The sequence below is a fragment of the Tamandua tetradactyla genome, chromosome X, assembly GCF_023851605.1.
Source record: "Tamandua tetradactyla isolate mTamTet1 chromosome X, mTamTet1.pri, whole genome shotgun sequence".
In the NCBI taxonomy this organism is placed as follows: domain Eukaryota; kingdom Metazoa; phylum Chordata; class Mammalia; order Pilosa; family Myrmecophagidae; genus Tamandua; species Tamandua tetradactyla.
The window spans coordinates 137,821,452-137,839,129 of NC_135353.1; positions in this window are offsets into that span (position 1 = coordinate 137,821,452).

Here is a 17,678-nt window from a genome sequence, read left to right on the forward strand (position 1 = left end):
GAATTACCTGAGGCTGTTGAACTGTATTCCTATAGCCTTGATTCTTGAAGATGATTGTATAATTATATAACTTTTACAATGTGACCATGTGATTATGAAAACGTTGTGTCTAATGCTTCTTTTATCCAGGATATGGAAAGTTAAGTACAAAATAAGGAGAAAATAAATAGATAATAAGGGATGTACGGGGTTAAAAATCTGGGTAGATTGAAATGCTAGTGGTCAATGAGAGGGAAGGGCAAGGAGTATAGTTGTATGAGTTTTTTCTTTTTTCTTTTTCTGAAGCAATGCAAATGTTCTAAAAATGATCATGGTGATGAATACACAACTATGTGATTATATTGTGAGCCAATGATTGTATACTTTGGATGGACTGTATATGTGTGAAGAGATCTCAATAAAAAAAATATATATATATATACATGTATTTTCTCTTTTTGGCATGCGTAGGCTCCAGAAATTGAACCTGGGTCTCCCATATGTCAGTTGATAATTCTCCCACTAAGCTACCCTTAGAGCTTCAGTAAAAATATTTTTTAAAAGTACAATGTCTGGTGTTTTGGTTTGTTAAAGCTGCTGGAATGCAATATTACAGAAATGGGTTGACTATTACAATGGGGATTTATTAGCTTACAAATGTACAGTTTTAAGGCCATGGAAATATCCAAATTAAGGCAATTTGATACCTGGACTCTGAAGAAAGGTTGCAGAGACACCTCTGTCACATGGGAAGGCACATGGCTGACATCTGCTGGTCCTTCACTCCTAGTTCCACTGCTTTCAGTTTCTGGTTCCAGTGGCTTTCTCTCTGAGCTTCTGTGGGTCCTCTCTTAGCTCCTGCAGTGTTTTTCTCTCTCAGCTCCCACTGGGTATTTCTCACTTAGTTCTGTGAGCTCTTTCTGTCTTTTATCGTCAGGGCCTCCAGTGAAAGATTAAGAGCCACCTTTAATTGGGTAGGTCGTATCTCCATGGAAACAACCTAATCAAAAGGTCCCATCACAATAGGTCTGCACCCACAAGAATGGGTGAAAAAAGAACATGTTTGTGGGGTACATAACAGCTTCAAACTAGCACATCTCATATCATCTAAGATCTAAATAAGGAGTCAAATTAAGTGAGGGAGTAGGTAGGGAGTCCATGTGAGAACTCAAACACAAGTGTCCCCAGGTAAGGCATTTTTGTGGCATTGGGAAATTGCAAGTCCTTCCATGTGAGTTTATTTTATTTCTTTATTTTGTAAACTGTATGGTGGGGGTCACATTTCAATCATTTTTCATGTGACTATCCCATTATTGCAGCACTATTTGTTGAATTTTTTTCCTTCAGGAATTGAACCTGGGTCTCCTGCATGGCAGGCAAGACTTCTACCACTGAACTACCCTTACAACCCTGCATGTGAGTTCAATTTTAATTAAGCTGGTTGGTGGGGCAGATGTGGCTATGGGAATGGTGAGAAGAGCCAAGACCCTCAAATGATGTGTCTCAGAGTTGACTGGTTTAGAAAATTCCTATCAACTGAGTAAAGGCAGGGATAGAGGGGTCTTGCCCTTTCATCCCAATGCAGTTGAACACATTGCAGAAATATCTCAAAGACATTTCTGAGAAATAAGGATGACACTCCCTTGAGATGAAATAGCAAGAAGACACTTGGATGATGCTTTTTGTGTGAGGCTGGGAAAACCAGAACTCACTCTATTCAAATAGCATTTTAATTAAGTTATATTCAGTGGAAGTTGGCAGAATCTGATTAAGGGCTCTATTTTTAGTGAAGCTCAAATAAATGACGACAGTGGTGGTCTTTTTTGTGGAAAAGGGAAATAAGAAGTTGGTTCTTGACTCAAATTCTAGGAGCGTCTCCATCTGGGGAATATATGCACATCCTCAAATACATAAGAAATCTTCTGAGTAGAAAAATTTACTGAGTTTTACTTGATAAGCATCATTTTATCTAATTTTATAATTCATATCCTTTAGCACTTCATTTTCTCTGAGACAGATTAAATAAATTAATAAAAATTAAGTTTAAAAAATAGTTAAAGATGGTTGGATTTAGGTTCAAAAGAATCACATTAATAACTTCCATTCATTACAGACTTAAGATATGCTAGGCACTGTGCCATGTGTTTGACATACACAATTTCCAACAGTATTTCAAGACAGGGATTATCAACCCATTTCACAGATGAAGAACCCAAGGCTTAGTGAGTTTGGGAATGCACCCAAGTTTACATGACTATTAAGTGACAGAACTGAGACTAGACCCATTATCTGAATTCTTCTAGAGCCCATTCTGTTCCACTCCTCCTACCCTGAGGAAGATCTTTAGGCTCTTAACTCCCTTCTCTTTTCTCCACTCTATCATATCATTCAAACAACAAAAAAGAATCCTGTGACCAAAATACTACATGCGGACCTAAAGAAGGAATGTGAATATGATAATTTAAAAATTGGTTATAATATGTAGATGTCATCCACATCCTATGTCATGTATCTAACCCTTGCTACTGAATGTGAACAAAAGCCTTATTTACAATTTACAGGCCAAGGCATGTGAAAGCCAATATACTACCGTAAGCATTCTCTTCCATGTGAGAGCATACGTGGAGACCCCATGTTGAGATGGTGGTGCTTCAAGGTGTTAGCAGGCTGAATGCTGATAGTGAAAAGCCCATGCCAATACACATCGATTTTATATGCACAAAAATAAAGGTTTGTTTTGTTAAGCTAATCAGAGTACAGGTTTTGTGCATTGTATCAGGTCGCAATCACTTTATCTGATTAAAACACAGCTATTGTCTCTTTTATTAGCCTTATTTAAGTATCTTAATAAAGAAGCTACTAGAGCATATAGCTTTGTTACAAAAAAATTTGACAAATAAAAGAGATCACAATCTTCCCCTTTGCAATATTTACTCACCTACTTTCCCCTCCTCAGAGGTAATCACAACTAAGATTCTGGGGTATTTTACTTAAAAGATGATTCTAAATTTTAAAGCACACATGTAATGTAAAAATCTATTTTTTTTAACCTCATGGATATTTTTAACTTAATGTGCATATTGTTTTTCACTTTTCTTTGTTACTTAATAAAATACTTCAAGATCTTCCCATGATAGTATGGAAAATAAGTTATCTCACTTTGTGACTTCTAAAGGATGCATGCACCATCATTATTTTTATGATTAAAAACCTACATTATTTCTTCTTGGTTAATATGATTTATAAAGCCAATGACAACATTTTGAACATAAATTACTGGTGACATGCCCATGATTTCTCATAGGAAAGATACAGCAAATGGAAATTGGAGAGGATAAGAAGAATGTAAATTGTTACAAATAGTGTCAAAATTATTTTCCAAAATTTCTTTTTAGTTCATATTCTTGCAAATTAGTGTATATGAATACTATACTCGCTTACATTTTGTTTTATCAATGCTTCAAAGTTTAGTCTAATTTAAGGGTGAGAATATATTTGTTTGCACTGTTAATTTATATTTTTTTGTTTCTAGTTAGGTTGAACAGAAAATTATACAATAACTTTATCTGTATAAAGCTGGATTTATGTAATGATTTACTTAGTAACAAGATAATTCTGAAAATGCTTTAAAATTCTGATATGTCAGCAGTACATTTGTCCTTCATTTTAAGAAGTAAGGCTTTGGTCAGAATGACAAGGTACCAAAGAATGGAGCCAGATAGGAAAACTTCAACTGGTAAGGATCTAGGAGTTTTCCAGAAGCCATGAGAAAGATCGCATTCAAAACCAAATCAAGAGACCTCAGTTCGTTGTCATTCAGGTTTCTGAGTCAATAGTTCAGCAACCTGTGGGGAAAGGAGTAGAAGGAGAGAAAGTGGAAAATGTAGTGGATGGTCCAGGACTATTTGCATGAAAAGGCTTGGAAGATTTCTGAATCACCACTACCAGCTGGAAATCGTAGGATCTTTTGATTAAGCAGTTCTACTGAATGAATGGATGAAAAGCATTCCAGACACCCTATCCTAGAATTCTCCTTTCTATTGACAGACAGAGTATGGCTAGCCACCCTGTGTCACATAGTAATGCAATGATGGATTCTGGGAGAGTTATTGTTCTTGGATATCCTAGAGATCCAGTGAACCTTTTGCAGATTTCCTGGGTTAGGAGCTTGTTAGACATATGTATTAGTTCCCTTGTGGACAGTAGATGTCTTCACCTAAGTTTGGTCCTATGTGAATGGTTGAGATTGGTGAGTGATGACAGACAGTTGAAACAAGCCAAGAGTACCATGAGTAGTGGAAAGTATAGGAGGAAGAAATTAGAAGGGGAAGATCCAGGTGCAAATTACTTCAATAACTCTACAGATAAAGGGCTGGGTGTGGACATGTGTTGTAAATAATCCAGATAGTATCTTCAGCTCAGATTGCTTCTCAATGTTCCTGAGTTCTTGGTAAACCAGAGAGTAGGTGTTTTGTAGCTGTGATTATGGCTTATACTTTCATCAACTACTGCCTGGTGTACGGGCATGGCCCAATGTGCAGAAATTTGCATGATGGTTGGAAAAGCTGTATAGATGGAACTCGTCCTTGTGAAACTGACTGGGGTGGCAGGAATGATGGATCCAGTGCAGAAAGCATTAGGTATCAATTTGTTGTGAGCATTCCCAGCTCCCAGTTTTAGGACCTGAGAAAGAAAAGTCCATAATAAAACTCTCAGTGATAGTTTTCCATGTGAATTCTCAAGTTAGGTGAGCAGTTGTAGCAGTTTGGGGTATTTCATGGAGGCAGAAAAAATGAATAAGGATAAAACTCTATATTTTAAATCAGCGGGTGTGACCTCTGGTACTTTGATTGATTCAGTCAAATCACCCAGCAAACACTTAATGAATATACATTAAGGCTGAATCATTGGCTCTATGCCCAGGATGTGTTCAAAGGTTAAATTCACTATCCTCATAGTTCAATGACAACTGATAAGAACCAAAAAAAAGTGATTCGTTCCTGAAACTTTTGCTTTTGGCTTCTCAGAAAATTTGAGCCATCAGAGTCTGTTCACCTTCTCATGCATATCAGTTGAAATAGGGAAAGATTAACTTAGTAGCTCTTAAAATTTTAATTAGTTAATTAATTACTTCTGATGTTTATTAATAGATCTGATAACAGTCTCAGGCATTTATCGGCAACCTAATTAATGTTGTTGTTTCAATTTTCAGGAAGGAATGCTTGGAAATCATTGTAGATTCACCATGAAATGTTATTGGCATATAGTCCTGGTACTCCCATAACTATCCCTGAGACATTGTGGGAGCCACTCAGTTTCAACGCATCTATGACACAAGGACACTGCACTCATCTGTCATCAAAACTGTCTCATCAAACTTTAAATTCAGTTGTTAGACAACTCCCTATCAGAAAACCACTGCACTACTTGATCACTATGTTTTGTGTGTGTGTTTTTTGTTTGTTTGCTGGTTCCAATATTCTGTATTTCTCTTAATAACATATAACTACAGAAATACCTTTTCAATTATAATAGCATTTTCCTGAGGTTTTTCTCTATTTAGGGAGTCTGAAAGGATTAAAAATGACATTCGTGAATTAGGCACTGCCATTTCATAGTATTAGTTCACAGGGAAAATTGTGCAAAAGTAGCTCAGCAATTTCCAAAACAATAATTTTCTAATGTGAAATATAGCAAACAAACCAAAAATGAAGGTTGTGGTAACTGATATTTTACACTGCATTTAAAATTTTTTTTCCTTCAAAGAAACTTACCTTGCATTTGTAAAATAAATATATTCTCTATAATCTAATATATATTCTTAGGGTTGTGAACAATATTTCTCATAAATTGCTCAATGAGGAAAGCACGTCTCCATTTAAATATATTTTATTTCCATTTTACATCAAAATTAAATTTATGTTTAAATATTAGTGTTAACATTAACTACTATCTAAAAATAATAACTATTAAATTATATAAAGAAACACAAACTTATGGACAGCATTAGAAAACTGGTAATACTACCTAACCCTAAATAGTCACTGCTTCCAATCACCTGCAGTCTTAAACAGTGCACTTCTAAACCTTCAGACTCTGTAAATTGAAGTCAAATGTTACTGCAATGTTATTATAGATCAAGGCCAGTTAGCATCCAAAGCCCCTGAATGTTATTTTGGTTAGGGAATTCTCCTATTAAGCACTGTTGAGGAAATTACTTTATAAGCTTTATAACTCTTCTTCTCACAAACATGGAAAGAAACAAAAATAAATACAAGAGGACACATACCAATATTTGTTAGGAAAAATCAGAAGGGATATACATTTTTTTTTCCCCTCAACTGAGCCATTCACCCTTTGAGACAAGAACCTGGGTTTTTCAATTTATGACTGAATTCTTAACAAGCACTGCTTACACCCTCATGGAGCTACACAGATATTTTCCCAAGGAGACTGTTCCAACCAAGAACAAAATTATTTAACCACAACAAAAATATTAGTAAGAGTACATAAAAAAAACCTGAGGAAAAAGAACAAACATAAATCACACAAAAGCGTTAAATTACACAAAATATCATATCAGCCCAGAGTGTCCTGAGAAAAAGGTATAGAGAGGCTGATAAATCTGGCAACATTTTACAAAATCTAGTAGAAAAGACAGACAGTCTTAAATAATTGCAAACAATTTAAAATTGTATACTAGAAAATATTATATAAGTGCTAACAAGAATCAGATGGTTTGAAGAGAAAAAAATGAGGTCAATGTCCCTTGGCAAGCTGCTTCTCAACCAAAGAACAGTTACAAACATGAACATATTTATATAGAAATGTTATCAACACCACACTGAGAAATTTCATTTTCAATTTCTTCAGCAAATTGATAATTCACTGGTGCGCTTTTCTAGCTTCAGCATATAAATTTCCTTTAGTGGAAATTAGGTCCTGGTCAGGAGTATTTTCAGTTTTACTTCTCTTTCTTTATCCTCATTTGAAAACAAAAAAGCCATCAGGATATGTAAATTCCTGCCTAAAGGAGAGCTAAGCAAATACAGGTCACTAGATTCCATTAAAATATCAGTCGTCTCATGTGTAAAATGAATCTCAAGCGGTCAGAAATGATTGAACCTTCAAGTCTTTCAACAGGTCTTTTTCTATCTCTGAAAACCCCATTCACTTCGTGAGTAAAATAGACTATGATTTCATTGTGGGTGTTTATTATTGTTAGCTGAACAATGTTCTTTTCACACTTTAAATCATGTGTCAGAAGTAGTAACATTTGCTCCGGCTCTTCTCCAACCCCTTTTATAAAAAAAAATTTAACAGCTTTATTCAGATATAATTCACACACAATAAAATTCACCTATTTAAAGTGTTCAATTCAGTGGTTTTTAGCATATTCCCAGAGCTGTGAGACCATCACAATCCAATTTTACAACATTTCATCACCCCAAAAGTACCTGCTAGATTTTGAGAGAAAAATATGCCATCTACTTGCTGTTTGATTTGGGGAAGTGATGTTGTGATAGACAAAGTAATGGCCCTACAAAGATGTTCATCGTCCTGATATGAATATGATTCTTACATGTAAAAGGGACTTTGCAGATGTGAGTGAGATGGGAAGTTATTCCGAATAATCTGTTGAGCCCAAAAATAAGAGAGAGGCAGGAGTATCAAAATCAGAGAATAAGATATTTGAAGATGCTCTACTACTGGCTTTGAAAATGGATGGCCTGAACCGGGTGGTCTTACAAAAAGTTGGAAAAAGCAAGGAAATGGATTCTCCCCTGGAGCCTCCAGAAGGAACTTAGTAATGCTGGTACCTTTATTTTAGTCCAGTGAGACTTCTGACCTTTAGAGCTGTACAATAATAAATTTGTGTTGTTTTAAGGGCTCCTTCAATTTGAATAAAGTTCAGTCATATAGATATTTGCTGTTAATTTAGGTTTATGAAAGCACTGTGTAAACCTAAGTTGAGTTCCTTTGGAGAAAAGGGGGTGCAGTTTGGATAGTATATAACACAAGGGGGACAAAGTTGTGGTTGTTAAGATTGAGGAATTCTGGGTCCTATTGTGGAGGGCTTGGATGCCAGGAACTTGGTTTCTGAACAAAGAATAATAGGACAGGAGCCACAATTCAGACAGATCAGACAGGAGACAGTTGGGGAAGTATTTTTCCAAGGACAGACAATTTACAGTGTCACTCATGGTAATGATATTGATAAACAAGTAACATTAGAACTGGGAGTCAGACTAGATTTAAGATGAAATCCAAAAATACAGAGAAATAACATTAGGGAGAATAAATATGGTCAGAATACAGATCAGAGTAGAAAAGTAGGGCTAGGATCAAATCTATCTAGATCTGTTTACCTAGCTCTAGGATTGCTTGGACGTTTGGGCAGAATCCAGCACAAAGAACTGTCAGAAATGGTGTGAAAGGTATTTAAAGACTTACAAACACCACTAATAAGCCAGCAACTCAGTCGTTGCTAATTTACAAAGAGCTCTCTGCACTTCCATGCTATGCCTTAATTGCACATACTCAAATTAACAAATGAAAACATTCTGAGTCTCACCTCAGAAATGCAAATAATGTGAGAGCAAAGAAGACCTCATTTGTTATGCCAGACAAATGTACTTGACAATGAAATTTCTCAGCAGTTGCTTGAGAAACACACAAACCTCTCTGAGCATATGCCCATCCATACTTCCTTATAACCTCTTCTCTTTCTTTGGTGGAAAAGAAGAGCTTATTCTTTCTTGTTTTGTAAATAAGCATTGAGACTTACTGCATTCATTTGAAAGCTGTGGGAATGCAATATACCAGAAACGGAATGACTTTTACAAAGAAATTTAATAAGTTGCAAGTTTACAGTTCTAAGACTAAAAAATGTCCAAACTAAGACATCCGGGGAAATATGCCATCATTCAAGAAAGGCCAATGGGTCTGGAAAACTTTTGTTAGCTGGAAAATCACATGGCTGGCATCCGCTGGTCCCTTGCTCCTGAGCGCCATTGCTTTCAGCCTCTATTCTTGTGGGGATCCTCACTTTACTTCTTCAGGGTTGGTTTTCACCTCTGGCTTCCTTTGACTCTATCCAGGTTCTGGCTTTCTTAACATCTCATGGTGACTTCTACTGGGCTCCAAGCATCTCCAAAATCTGTGTCTCTGTTCTCCAAGTGTCAGCATCTGTGTCAGCTCTGCTCTGAAGTTTCTATTGGCTCTCTCTGTTGGTGCTGGCTCTCTCTCCAAAATGTTTCCTCTTTTAAATGACTCCAGTAAACTAATCAAGAACCACCCTGAATGGGTGGAGTCACATTTCCATCCAATCAAAAGGCCACACTCACAATTGGGTGTGTCACATCTCAGTGGAGATAATTTAATAAAAAGTTTCCAACCTACAGTGTTGAATCAGGATTAAAAGAAATGGCTGTTCCCACAAGATAAGATCAGAATTAAATCATGGCTTTTCTGGAGTACATAATAGATTTAAACTGGCACACCAACAAATGTGGTTGCCTCGGGAGGAGATTGTAGGTGCTTCAGAAGGAGATTGTTACCGAAGAAGGGACTTCATCTGCCTCAACAAGGTAGAAAACTGAGGACAGGAATGATTTGTGGAAAACTGAGAAATTTACCAGGATGCTAAAGTTTCTTGTCAGTATTTTATGGTGTCACTTTTTGTCAATAGAGAAAATATTAGACAATAGATGTAGGGAATGACTTCAGAGAAGAATAAAATCAAAGACGAATTATAGAGTTTGATTGTCAGATTCTCTTTTAAAGCCTGAGAAGGTAGATTTTAAAGTAAGGAATATGACCTATCAGTGTGATTCAAAGAAGGCCGTCTAAAGGTGATGGGAAATGTTTTGGTCGAGGGAAGGGGGAACTCCAGGGGCAGAACACTGTGGGCTTAAATCTTGGATCAGTAAAATTCTTTTGAAACTTTTATTTGTGTATGTGGTTTATTTTTTTATTCATTTTTTATTTATTTTTTTGCATGGGCAGGCACCGGGAATTGAACCCAGATCTCCAGCATGGCAGGCGAGAACTCTGCCACTGAGCCACTCGTGGCCCACCCTGTGTACATGGTTTAAAATAACATAGGAACCAATAGAAACATTATGATAAAAACCCATCCTTCTAGATATATACAATATAATGAAAATGCAATAACTTGATAAATGAAAAAAATTTATCTCAAAGGAAAAATCTATTTGATAATTTACTCAATATGATGAGAAAACAGAAAAAACTCAAGAGAAAGAGCATGTACAACTTTCAATATGATACACACAAGGAAAGAAAAAAAACAAAAGAAAGCATAGTTTTGTCACTCTTAGGTTTAAAACACATTAAAATAAATCAGTTTTTTTAAAAATAAGATTTTCATATGAAATATATTTCAAACCATCATAATTCTTACATCTATACAGATCTAACCCAAAGAACTCAATGTATAGGTCTTTTTGTTTTTTCCTGAAAATAATGTCTTGCTACTGGACTTGATAAAGACAGGAAATTAAACCATAAAATGAAAACATTTCTCATAATATAAAGAATGCTGGAGTTGAAATCTGGTAAGTGATATTCCAATCGTGCTACTACACAGTACCATGATCTTGACTAACTCAATTGGATCCAGGGCTTTGTGGTATCACCAAATTTTATACTAGACTCCAACTATGATAGTAGTATCCATTGACATATTGTCATCTTGGAAACAATTCTGTTGATTGCTTCTCAACAGCCATTTTTCCCTTTCTTCTTCACAAAGAATTCTGCTTTTTGTGGATGTTCCATTCCCTCTAACAAGGACTGGTTTAGCCACATGAATGGTCAGTGAGATGTAAGGTGAACTCTGCTGTGGGTCTACTGCGAAATAAATGCGTTCTGGAAAAAGAGAAGCACAAGAAGAGGTGCCACTTTTTCCTGCCACAGAAATAGCTTAATGAAAGTATTGCATTACCATTTCAGGGCAACTAGTACTTCAGCAGCCATTTCAGGGTTACTGGTGCATATATAGACAACAAAGCTGACAGGCTGAGAATGGTTGAGCAAAAATAAAACCCTGATAGCTTTGTTTAGAAAATTAATAAGTATCACTATAACCTTCAACCACATAACTTCATGTTATGTGAAATTTTGAATTTCTTTGTTTTTAAACAACTTTTACTCATTTATTCTCTTAACTAAGGTAGAAAGTATGCTAGGTGACAAAAGCAAACAAAAATCTTTAAGGACAAAATTAGGCTATCTATTTACCTTTGACCCCATCCCTCAATACCTAGCATATTGTGTGAGGTATAACCTTCATAAATATTTATTCATTTGGTTTTTTATACCCTTCTACCTTTGTGCATCTTTCTGCATCTATCCCTCCTGTGCTGAGTCAAAGTATTTCCAAGCATGCTGTCTTAGTAAGCTGCCAGAAAGTGATATTTCAGAACTGGAATGGCTTTTACAAAGGGGAATTTAAGTTATAAGTTTATAGTTCTAAGGAAGTCAAAGTGTCCAAATTAAGGCATCCAAGGTAAAATACCCTAGTTCAAGAAAGGGCAATGGGTCAGGAATACCTCTGTCAGCTGGGTAGTCATGTGGCTGACATCTGCTGATGCCTTGCACCTGGGCTACATTGCTTTCAGCTTCTGTTCCTGTGGGGGTTCCTCACTTTGCTTCTCCAGGGCTGGCTTTCATCTCTTCACTTCCTTTGGCTCTTTCCAGCTTCTGGCTTGCTTAACATCTCAGGGCAATTTTTGCTGGGCTCCAAGCGTCTCCAAATATCCGTGTCTCTGTTCTCTATTTATTGGCATCTGTATCAGCTCTGCTGTGAAGTTTCTGTCGGCACTGAGGCTTCTGTCATTTCTATCATTTCTGAGGTTTCTCTATAATGTTCCCTCTTTTAAAGCACTCCAGTAAACTAATCAAAACCCACCTGGAATGGGTGGAGTCACATTCCATCTAATCAAAAGTTAACACCCACAATTGGGCATGTCACATCTCCATGGAGATAATCCATTCAAAAGATTCCAACCCACACTGCTAAATCAGGATTAATAGAAATGGCTGTTTCCACAAGATTGGATCAGGATAAAACATGACTTTTCTGGAGTACATAATACTTTCCAACCAGCACACATTTTTTGCTTTTAAAAAAAGTATATTATGAAAATGAGTTTATGTAATACCTGTATATTCCTGCTGGCAGGATTCTAGTACAGAATATAACATTGGCACAGCAACTTATCCAGCTGGTCTACCTATTCCAAAGAGGACATAAGGAGGAAGAAACTTAAACATGAATAAAACGGTGCATTACTTATTGGACATAATGTAAATGTCTATAAATGCAGACCATGATGAAGCACCAGTAAAAACTAGTGAAGCAGTTCATTTGAGAGTAATGTTTTTTTGTTTTTGTTTTTTTTTTTGCATGGACAGGCACCAGCAATTGAACCCAGGTCTCCAGCATGGCAGGTGAGAACCTTGTCACTGAGCCACTGTGGCCCACCCAAGAGTAACATTTTAAAACTTTTTCTACTGTGTAATATGGTTGGTGATTTTATTCTGATTAAAGTTAGGCCATTGAATTGACTGGTAGAAGCTTTATAACTATCTGCTAAGTTAATTTCTTATTTCTCTTTTCATTAAATATTGGATCTCTGTATTTTTACCTAGAAGATACTTGTTTTGGTTTGTTAAAGCTGCCAAAATGCAATATACTAGAAATGGACTAGCTTTTAACAATGGGGATTTATTACTTTACAATTTATAGTCTTAGGCCATGAAAATGTTCAAACCAAGGCATCAACAGGGTGATACCTGAACTCTGAAGATAGGCTGCCAGTGTCTGGGGCACCTCTGTCATGTGGGAAGACACATAGCCAGTGTCTGTTGGTCCTTCACTCCTGGATTTGGTTGCCTTCAGATTCTAGGTCCAGTGACTTCCTCTCTGAGCCTCTGTGGATCTTCTCTAGATTCTCCAGACTTTTCTCTATGAACTTCTCTTAATTTCATCTCTTAGCTTCTGTATGTATTTTATCCTCTTATAAAGGACTCCAACAAGAGGATCAAGACTCATCCTGAATAAGATGGTCACATCTCAACGGAAACAACCTACCCCACAATAGGTCTGCACTGACAGGAATGGATTAATAAAACATGGCCTATTCTGGGGTACATAAGAACTTCAAACTACCATAATAATAAAATATTTTAATTTAATAATACTGTTATGCAATAAAAGAAACACACCTTGAGTCAAATATCTGAGACAATTAAAAAAGAAAAGGAATGAATTAGGGTTATGATGATGATTAGGTTCATATATCAACTTGGCCAGTTAATGGCGCCCAGTCATCTGGTCAGGTAAGCACTGGCATAACCATTACTGCAAGGACATTTCATGGCTGGTTAATAAACCAGAAGGTTGATTTATTAAATCATCAGTCAGTATTGCTTATGTGGCTGTTTATGTCTACAACCAACTAAAGGAGTATCTTTCACAATGAAAGAATCCAATAAGTTGACTTAATTCAATCCATTGAAGGTTTTTAAGGGAAAAGAGAGGACTTTCACTTCTTCAGCCAGTAAGCCTCTCTTGGAGAATTCATCAATGACCTTCATTGGAGTTACCAGCTAGGGGCCTGCCCCATGGAATTTGGACTTGTGCATCCCCACAGCTGAATAAGACACTTTTATAAAATCTCATAATATTTACATAGATATCTCCTTTTGGTGATGTTTCTCTAGAGAACCCTGAAAAATACAATGATATATGATAAATTATACTTTTAAATAAAGATATTTTAACTTTCTTGTGAACACATACTAAATGCTCAAGGGCCACTTTCAACACCAACTGGTCCATGCACCTTTTCCTTATTTCATTATCAGAATGATCTCTTGCTCTTTTTAGCCTCATAACTTATGGTTCCTATGTCTATTGTTGCATTAATTATCTGCCTTGCATCAGATCTTATGGGTGCATTTGTCACTGTTACTTTTCATCATCTTTGAAGGCATGAGTGTTGTTTAACCACATCTCTACCTCCTGCAGGGTCTGTCTGGTACATTTCACAGAGAAAGGTCAACAAGTTTTTTGCTTTGAAGGATCTGTAATACTCTTATTCTTCTAAACAAAAATACATGGTAAGATGTTCCGTCCACAACTCCGCTATTATTAAAAGCAAAGCAAAACAAAACAAATCACTGTCATGAAAATCTTTGACTATATTTCTTTATACAAATACTTTCATATCAAAAAGAAAAATGTCAGACCTGTTATAAAATAAACTTTACATCCTTATATGAGGAGAAGAGTAAAGAGTTATTAATTGTCTTTTCCCCAGCAAATAAAAGGGGTCACTTTATACCACATCATTGCTCTGTCTGGAACACAGCTGACTTTGGAAAGCCCAGAGTCAACTGTGATGGTTCTTCTCTTGTGCACTCATTTTGGTCCAGGTCACCATGTCTGGCAAACCTTATGACTTTTCCTGTATTAGTGCATTACTTTCAGACTCCTACACTACAATTAGAGGAGAGAGTTATTTCATTCCTCCTTGACACATTGAAATAGAAGCCTGATTGGTCTTTGTTCCCTGTCTCCAGTTCACCTCCATCCAATCGTTCCTGATCATTGTCTTAAGAGTAAATGCCTTTATTCCCATAATGCCCACATGGTGAATTCCTAGCTTCTTATGCTAATACTCAAGATACCAACAGTATATTATGCTTTTTTTCCAATAACAAATTTCAACTGAGGTAACCTATTCATGTGATTTCCTAAATATATGTAATCTATTCACATTCCATATCTATTCATGTCATTTCTTTCCAGCAATCATCTTCCTCTCTCTTCGTTACTGATTCAAAGCCAATCCACCTTTCAGGATTTCAAATAAGTCCTGCTTCAATGTGAAGTCAGGTTGATAACTCTAGATCACATTGATCTTTTCCTCACCTGATTTATATTCTTGTCATCTACATAAACCCTATTTGTCACTTAATTACATGAAGGAGAAAATTATTTATCTTTTAAGATGCATCTCTCTCTCTGTCTCTTTTTTTTATACATGGGCAGGCACCGGGAATCAAACCCGGGTCCTCTGGCATCGCAGGCAAGCATTCCTGCCTGCTGAACCACCGTGACCCGCCAGAGATGCATATATCTTGCTAATCTAATGAGTTTTTATCTTCCTCAAAGGCAGGTTCCATTTACAATATTATCATATTCCTCTAAAGTGAAAAGCAGAAGACTTAAAATATAGTAAGCATACAAAACATTTTAGAAGATTTGGATTGTGTGAAAGCTCAAAAAGAATTACATCAGAGGCCCAAATAAAATGAAATATGCTAATATTATAGAGATTTCTACACATTTATAATATTTTCAAATAAAAATGAGAAAACATTTTAATTTTTGTTACAGAAAGAGAAAATGATAATAAAATATCTATGTATACAACTCAGCTCCTTAAATTCATTCTTGGAGCATTGGTAATGCTAATAAAGTATTCTTATGGTTTCTGACACTTGGACCTCTCAACAGAATTATTTCCTTATTATTCCCAGTTGGTTTACATAATTCTACATATATTTAGGGATGCAGCAGATTTCTATGGAGTCGTATTTCAATGTCTACACTGTAACAATATCCTATGAAGTTTATTTCAATCCGGAATTTTACAATTTGCAAGGTGAGTGTTATTGCCAAGGAGTGAAGAAACAGATATTCATAAAATGCTGATAGAATGCACGATATAAAGACATCCACCTGTGTCAATGTCAAAGGCAATTTCACAAAGAACTTTCACAAAGATCAGGCAATTGTGCAGCAAATGTTCACAACAGTTCAACTTGTGCACATATCTACAAAATGAGATTCATTCTGTAGAACACAATATTCAACCTTTTTAGCAATAGAATGAAAGCTGATGCTTCATTAGCTTTCTTTGTAGTTCAATACAAATTATTTAAGTATTAACCTGTAGGCTGTGTTAACACATTAAATGCAAAATTCAAGAGTAACTAAGAAAAAGCAATGCTAGCAATTCCAATTCAGACATTTGACACAAAATTAATAAAATGGAAACAATCCATTTATAGAAAAATTATTTTAAATTTTAATAATTAAGTGATTTCCAATAAACAATTCTGCATAAAATGTACAAAAATGGGCAAGAGAGCCAAGTGTGCTATCAAACCCAGACTATCAGAAAGGTCATTTTCAAAATGTACAAAATGAATTGACTTGCGAAAGACAAGACATGATGGAGGAGTAATAAAACGATTTCTCAGTGGGCCATGTAGCTCAGCAGGTAGAGTTCTCACCTGCCATGCAGGAAACCTGGGTTTGTTTCCTGTCCGTGCAAAAAAAAAAAAAAAAAAAAGAACTCTCAATTACAGAAAGTATTACTACATAGAGATTAGAACAAAAAGTGAAATCATCTGGACAATAAGTAAATATCTGAAAAATTGTGAAGTATTTTTGAAACAGTGATTTAAATAGTAGATATTATGGATGAATTGAATGGAAGCATTTCTGTAGTTGAAGATTTTCCAAACAGGTCTTGAATCTCAATGGGATGAGATGATTTCTTGCCTGAAAGCAAAGGTGACACAAGGAACGATCTTTTATAAATCCCCCATATTCCATGAATCCCATTTCCTTCAAAGGAAAATTAATGACAGAATTTGCCCATGATGATCCACATATTAGCCTCCCAAGTCAAATTTCTTTACCCCTGGAATGGGAAAACTTATTTTTTTTCCTGGCACCACAGATGTCCTGTATACTTCACAGAAACAGTGTCCAGTATTTTTTCATCTGAGGTTCCACAATCTTGAACATTTTTATAACATATCATCCCCAAATTATTCTATTCACAAAGGAGTTTTCAATTAATATAGAACAAACAGCACTCCATACTTTGCTGTTTGCTTTTCAAACACCTATTTTCCAGCTAGAAACCTATAAATATATGTACATCTGATATAAGAAGCAGTTCAAGCATGGTAATGATTTTCACATCCTCATTTATTCTTGAATGAATGACAATGACCTAAATGTGTTTCTCTAAATGTACATTAGTCACCCATGACTTTTAATAAAAACTCTACACTTGTGACAGTTTGAAGCTGAATGTACCCCAGTAAAACAGGTTCTTAAAGTTGATCTATTTCTCTGGGTATGAACCCATCATAAGTAGGAGTTTTGGATGAGACTACCTCATTCAGGATGGGTCTTAATTCTATTCCTGGTGTCCTTTCTAAATGGAGTGAATACAGAGAAAGAGAAGCCATGGAAAAAATGCAAAGCAATGAAACATAGAAGAGAGGAGAGATACCAGTAGGCACTGCCATGTGTCTTGCCACGCGACGGAGGAGACAAGGATCACCATCAGTCTTTGGGAAGAAAGCATTACCTTGATGATACCTTGATTTGGACATTTTAACTGTGACTGAATCTATTCCCATTGCTTAAGCTCAACCATTTCATGGTATTTGCTTTGAGCAGTCAAGGAACATAAAACAACAATTGACATTTGTTTTTCTATTGACTGGAAGCAATGATATATTTTGTTCTGAAAAAAGCTTTTAAAGTCATTACCCAGGTCACTCTCTTTTTTCAGAAAGGCAGTAGTAAATCAGTCAGTTAGTAGCCAATATATAGACTGTATGATCAAAATATCCCA